The sequence below is a fragment of the Oxyura jamaicensis genome, chromosome 7 (genome assembly GCF_011077185.1).
Source record: "Oxyura jamaicensis isolate SHBP4307 breed ruddy duck chromosome 7, BPBGC_Ojam_1.0, whole genome shotgun sequence".
NCBI classification, from domain to species: Eukaryota; Metazoa; Chordata; class Aves; order Anseriformes; family Anatidae; genus Oxyura; species Oxyura jamaicensis.
This window is the reverse complement of record NC_048899.1, coordinates 31,179,964-31,186,430: the sequence shown is the minus strand read 5'-3', so window position 1 is coordinate 31,186,430 and position 6,467 is coordinate 31,179,964.

Sequence of the window (6,467 nt, the reverse complement as noted above, 5' to 3'; positions counted from 1 at the left end):
AACCAGACTACAAATGAAAGGGAAGATGAAACAGTAGAAGGTACTTGCGTGGCCTTAATTTACATGGCAATTGACAACAACCACAATCTACAATGCTTTAGAAGTGCCTTACACCATTCCCCCCGGGACAGAAAAAGGGGATTCCCATCTTATTTCAGGGGAGTGCAATCCCTCTCAACATAGGACAGTCCAAGGCACACTACTGAGTACCGGAAACCTGAAGACTAGGCAGCACCAAACTCAACTGAAAAGGGAGGGTGAGTCTCTTTGGATCTTCACGTAACAGAAAGGAAACTCAGATTTTAACCCTAAGCAACTCTTTTTAGAGGCAGCCTGGGAAGAGAGATTCTTTTCAACCCAGGGTCCATTTCAGCATCTTCAAAGCTAAAGAAATGGTTGGCTGCTCTGTTGAATTGTGTTCCAGGCAGAAAAACTCACGTTCCTAGTAACATAAAGAGCTTAATGTCTTGCTTCGCTCCTACAGATGAGTTTTGGATTCAAACGTATCCCCTCCAAGATGAGCAGCTACTTTTACTTTGTGGGGCTCAAGTTCTGCATAAAAGATTGGTAGCTTCAAACTTCTTCATGTCTCCTCTCAACAAAGGGAGGAGGACGTATAGAAAGGCAGGACAACTTCCAAACCTACATTGCATTGCCACAAAACTACTTCAACATGCTCCTGTCAGTGCAAATACTCCTTAGTAAACCACCAGCGCAGATAAGACATTAGGGCAGAAGTGTGTGGAGCGCATGGTTTAATACTTTCCTGCATACTTCCAACTTTAGGAGCCAGTCAAGCAGAGATGAGAGCTTGAGATCCCAAGTGTGGCTCAGGATATGCTGAGCACGATAGAACTTGCTCGCCATGAGACGCCTTGCAAAGAAATGATGTTGTCAGTGGCAAGCTGACTTTTGAAGCGACCTGACCTGGAAATCTGTACCAAAGTATTGCCCATCTTCTGTATTAAGTCCCACTGCCTTGATTGAGAGCTTCGGACTGGGGACCAGGCCTGGGGACCAGGACTGGGGACCGTGCTTTTTATTTGGCTTCTCAGCAAAGGAGAGCTTCAAAGAGGAACTCGATTGATGTTTCCTCCTCCTGGTCTGAGCTGTGACGCTGAAGATATCAGGAAGATGCTTCATGGCAATTGTAGTGACCCTCTCATTGCAAGCTGATGCTGGGGAAAGCATCCTCCCCAAGGCAGGTACAATGAGTATAAGGAAGAAAACTTGTGAAGTCTTTGAAAGTGAGACTTTTCTCTGAAGTAACTGGGAATTAGGAGCTAGCAGGATCTTGCCTGGAGAGAAGTGGCGTAACAAAACTGACAAGGTAGGAAAGCCATCTGTCCAGGAGGCTAATGGAGAAAAAGTGTGTTAGAAGAGGCCAGGGAAGATTGCCTTAACAAGCAAGACACAAAACTGCAAGTCTAGACAAAAATATTAATCTCTATTGAGAACAAAGCTGTACGAATGGCAGAACAACTGAAATCTCCATCTCCCTGAAGAAAAAGTGTTCCATTTGTTGGAAAGGGTGTTTGTGTTTGTATACACAGCTAGTGCTTAAAGTTAGTATGAGCAAGACAAACTTTCACAGGTCTCATGTGGTGTCTGAGTCAGGCTAGTGTGTTCACTCTCTCATTTTGATCCAACATAAAGTCCTGAACCCAGGAAAACATATGGCATACTTTTTCATACCTATCTGTCTATCTATTTCTCACTATTTCTCTCTCTCTCTCATCTCAATCTCTAGCTCTATGTGTTTAGATGTAATCTATAGCTATATACATTTTAACTTGAGAGAATAGCTGCATTTCACAATTTTGTTTTGCTGTTTTGTGTCTGGATTTGGTTTCTTAAACTCTCCCACCTGCAAAATGGCAAAGAAAATATATATATGGAGAGACTATGGGTGAGTCTGCTAAACAGTTTGAGAATAATCAGTAACGTGGATTTGATATTGAGGCATGTTGAATAACTGTTTCCAAATAGCATTGCAAGCACCAGTAAATAGTCAATGCTAAACATGGAACATTTTGTGTGTTGTTATTTTTATTATTATTATTTGTTTATTTTCTGGGATGATAACTCTGCGAGAAAAACAGGTATTTTTAATTTTATAATTTCAAGCTTCATCCCACATTTATTAGACATATTACAATTTCCAGACCCCTTATCTGAGTTACAAACAGGAAAATCAAGTTGTAGCCTGCACCCTTAAGAGCAAAATGTGCTCCAGCACTTTAATCTTCAGCTCTTGGAGCTTTATCACTGACTTCACAGGTATTGTGTTCCTATTCATAATTAATAAGCAAACATTTCATACAGTGTTGTCAATGGATAATATAATTATAGTGTACATCATGCATTTAAATCAAAATAGACAAAGACTAATCTCTACTAGTATCTTAGGAGATTTTGCAGACATCAGGCAGGCTGAAAGATATCTGAACATTATTTATAAGCAAAAGATGAAAGTGCTTCCCAAGATATTGATCTGTACCTGAGCATGAATGATTAATGCATTTTGATTCAACTTCAGCTGGCTTTCATAACAGCCAAGAAGTAGGCTATGATCTCATACCTATCGACAGGTCGATCAATAGATAGATAGATTTATGTATATGTATATATATATATATATGTATAACTTTATCATATGTTTGATTGGAAGACCTTGCATTATAAATCAAGCCTTGGCAAAAGCAAAAGTATAAAGCTTACAGATTTCTAGATGTATATGATATAGTATTTATTAGTTTTTATTCCTACTGTTATTCTGTTTCCATCCTTCCTCATTTTTGACTAAGAATCACTTGATAGATACTATCATGTCTATTGAAAAAGTCCCAGTGCTAGCTGAAATATATTATGGAAAGAATTCCATCTCCCCATTATTCTGCTAAAAGCAGGTGCTTATAAATAAGTTGATTTTTTTAAATCTCAAATTTCCTTCTAATTTAAGTCAAAACAAATAAAAACGTGAGGTTGAAATTGACTGTGAAATTAAAATGGAGGAAAATTGAGACAAAATGATTAATTCTTGAAAATTAACAAGGACTTGTGTGACTATGTGAACTGAGCTTTGGAGACTTCATGTTTCTGGGGAGAAAGAAGAGTAAAATTAATGCATCTCAAAGGGTGTCATTTAACAATGTTGTGTTAAGTAATGTAAATTGCTACATTAATGATCTTTTCTGGCATTTTGAATGGGAATTTAGTATTTATTTCTTCATGGAGTTTTTCAAAGAACTTTCTTTCTTGTGCTATCTTTTCTGACAAGTGAACCTCAGTATGCCAACAGAATAACTGCTTTCATTGTCAAGCACAATAGACTGCTTTTAATGCGTAGATTGTGTTTCCAGTCTAATACCTAGGAAAATAGGAATTGTTCTGAGAAGCTTTCAGAATAAGTTTGTCATCTTATAACCAACTCAAACTTCAGATTTTTTATTCATTTTTTAATGGAATAAAACTTAGCGATACAATACAGTTATAGCCGCCCAGAAACTTTGCACATAAAACTGACTTCACACAGGTCCTAGGAAAACATTATGTCAAAATGATGATATAATATGTAATTTCATTATAAATATGTAATCTGAATGATTTGTTAGTGTACAGGTACATTATGTACCTGTAATATTTTGGATGAAGCTGCTGCTTTTGTTGAATGCTTGGAGAATACATTGTAAACCAATAACGAAAAGCAACCTTCAGAAGTAAATATGGAAATTATATTGTCTGAGGAAAACCTGTCACACTCACTAGTGATAACCAGCTCAGTCAAGGAGAATTCAAATGGAGAAAAAGCTGATTTTGTTTTGTTTTCAAACAAGAAGATAGACAAAGATGACCATTTTTTTAGTTTAGGAAGGCCCAAGGGCTCCCCTGTTACTAAGGTCTTCAGTACCTTCAGGATGCTGCAGAGTAAATTCCGCCTATATAGGTAACTTCATAAGGCAAGTTGCCAGAGACACCTGGTCATCCCACAGGCTTGTGGCTGGATTATTTTTCTGTTGCAATCTCTCTCTGCCTGTTTTCCCAGCTGGCCTGCCCCAAGCCAGATGCATTTTAGCAATCTTTAGCTCTATCTGTACCAAACTGAAACCCACCCCTTCCCCAGGGGTGGCTCAGGGGTAGCTCACACAGATGCCCCTCCATGCCCCAAATCACAGAAATTCGGTGCTGCATTTTGCTATTCCTCCAGAAGCAGCTACCTGTTGGCCTGCCATGCTGACCCCCCATCACCCAGGCCTCTGTTTCCTCTAGAGACATCACTTTGATATTCTTCCTGTGCTTTGGAAACCCTCTCAGCTTGGCCTTATGTCAGAAGAAATTGTGTAGACTGGATGTGAAAATGTCCAGGACAATTGCACGGCTCACAATGTAAAGATGAAAGCAGCCTGATCTTTATGGTGCATCCCTGCTTTGATCTACAACACACGGACAACGGAACCCCTACCCAGCAAAATGCTTCAGGCTCCTGGCATGCTGTGAGTCTTTGGGACAGAGAGATGAAAAGTTAAGCTTATTCCTGATAATATCCTTCATTTTCACTGTACCCACACTCTCAAATGAGAATTAACCACTTCTTTTTTCATGACTGTGTGTGATGCACCTTGGAATAAACCTAGTGTGAAGAAAGGCAGCTGAGAGCTCGATGGCAATATTACAAGTAAGCCTGCAAATGCATCCTGTTTAAAATGGATTTTTAATCAGAGGTATTTGAGTTTCTCAAGAAAATGAAATTAAACTCATTTCCCACCACCACTGATCAGTTTAGGAACAAAACAAGCCATGAATTAAACATATTTTAATTCAGGGCTTTTTGTCAGATCAGTTAAACTTACCGCTCCTCTATCTATCTATCAGTCAATCATCTATCTATCGATCCATTGACCTATCTATCAGTCCTTTTGCTTGTTACATGAAAGGTGGCTATTTCTAGGACATTCTTGTATAAATGCACGCACTAATTCATGAGTGCTATTTTTTCAAGAATGTGATTTCTTCTAGAGACACTTACATGGAGAAAAACCCAGCCAGAAGTGATGCACAATGTAAACAGTCATTTCAGAAATGGCTGTCTGTTGTCTTCCTCAGGATCCTCGAAATGGAAATGTAAATCGGCTGGAATTATATTATTTCACAGCTCATAAATTAATGTGCCACATTTCATTAGGGCCTGTGGCTGCTTCACTGCAGAATATTTTCTCTTCTTCATTACATCTGCAACTTGCAGTTCAAAATCCAGAATGGATCAGTCTGGGACACTGTTACAGCACAATACTTTCTGACAAACCACTTAATAAATGCCATGAAGAAGTGATGCACAGCCTGCTCCTAAACAGCCTTTTGCCAGATGCCAACAAAACTATCTGCATCTGTCTGATAATAGGAAACCATAATGATTTTCTTGTCATGTAGCTTGTGAAAATGGAATGAAATCTCTTCCTTCGCTGAGTTGGAGATGGCTGGTTGTACACTGATGAATGGCTCTGATGTTATTAGCCCAAGCTATTGACTTGCCTGGCCCCCGAATACCACTAAATGTAAACACGGCAGGTTTCCATTGGATTTCAATAATTACATGGAATGAGCTGTCATTCTCGCTGGCTATAAATACACTAATAACCCTCCTTAGTGAGTTTTAGTTTTCTTTGCAGATCTGAACACACATTGCCATTGTGTTCTCATGTAAATTAACACGCAAGATGGATGGAATAAAAAGTAGTAAGTGGGAAGAGGATGTAAAATGAAAGAAATAGAAGAAACTGGAAGTTAATCTCAAAGGTAATATTTCAGTAATTTGCTCACAAAAACACTGCAGAATACTGGCAGCTTTTTGGAAAGATTTCTTGTAGGTTTTATTCATCAAATGAAATGATATTCAGAAGAGTTTGCTACTATTTTTAAATAAATTACTAAAGATTCTTCATGGTAATTTATTCAAGCTTTCATAATACTCTCTATCAAAATATGCACATTAAGGACCCCATAAGTGCTTTTGTTCAATATTTCATTTCAGGAAGGGGTTTACTGAGGTTGCACCAAACAATTTCACTGAAGCCTCACTGAATAATTATTCAAATATCTTCACAGGAAATCAGTGAAACCTTTCTTTTGGCATTTTATTGTTGATACTGTTTTGATGCATCAAAATGATGTATGTCATGGTGATATTTCAGCATGACATTTCAACCATGATCCTGTGTCTGCAGGTACACAGGCTTCCACTCATTCTTCCCTGAGAGCTGAAAATACAAGTGAGAAAGTTATTAAAAAAAGCTAAGTAAAAATGTCTTATTTTAAGGAGCGATTCCATCTTTGAATGTGAATAGTCCATATTTCACAGTCCATCTTTGGATGAGCTATATGATGTTTACTTATCTTATACAGCAATGGCATTTACACTATTCTGCCTTTGAAGTAAAGGACTCCTCAGACTGGCTTTACCTTTCAGCCAG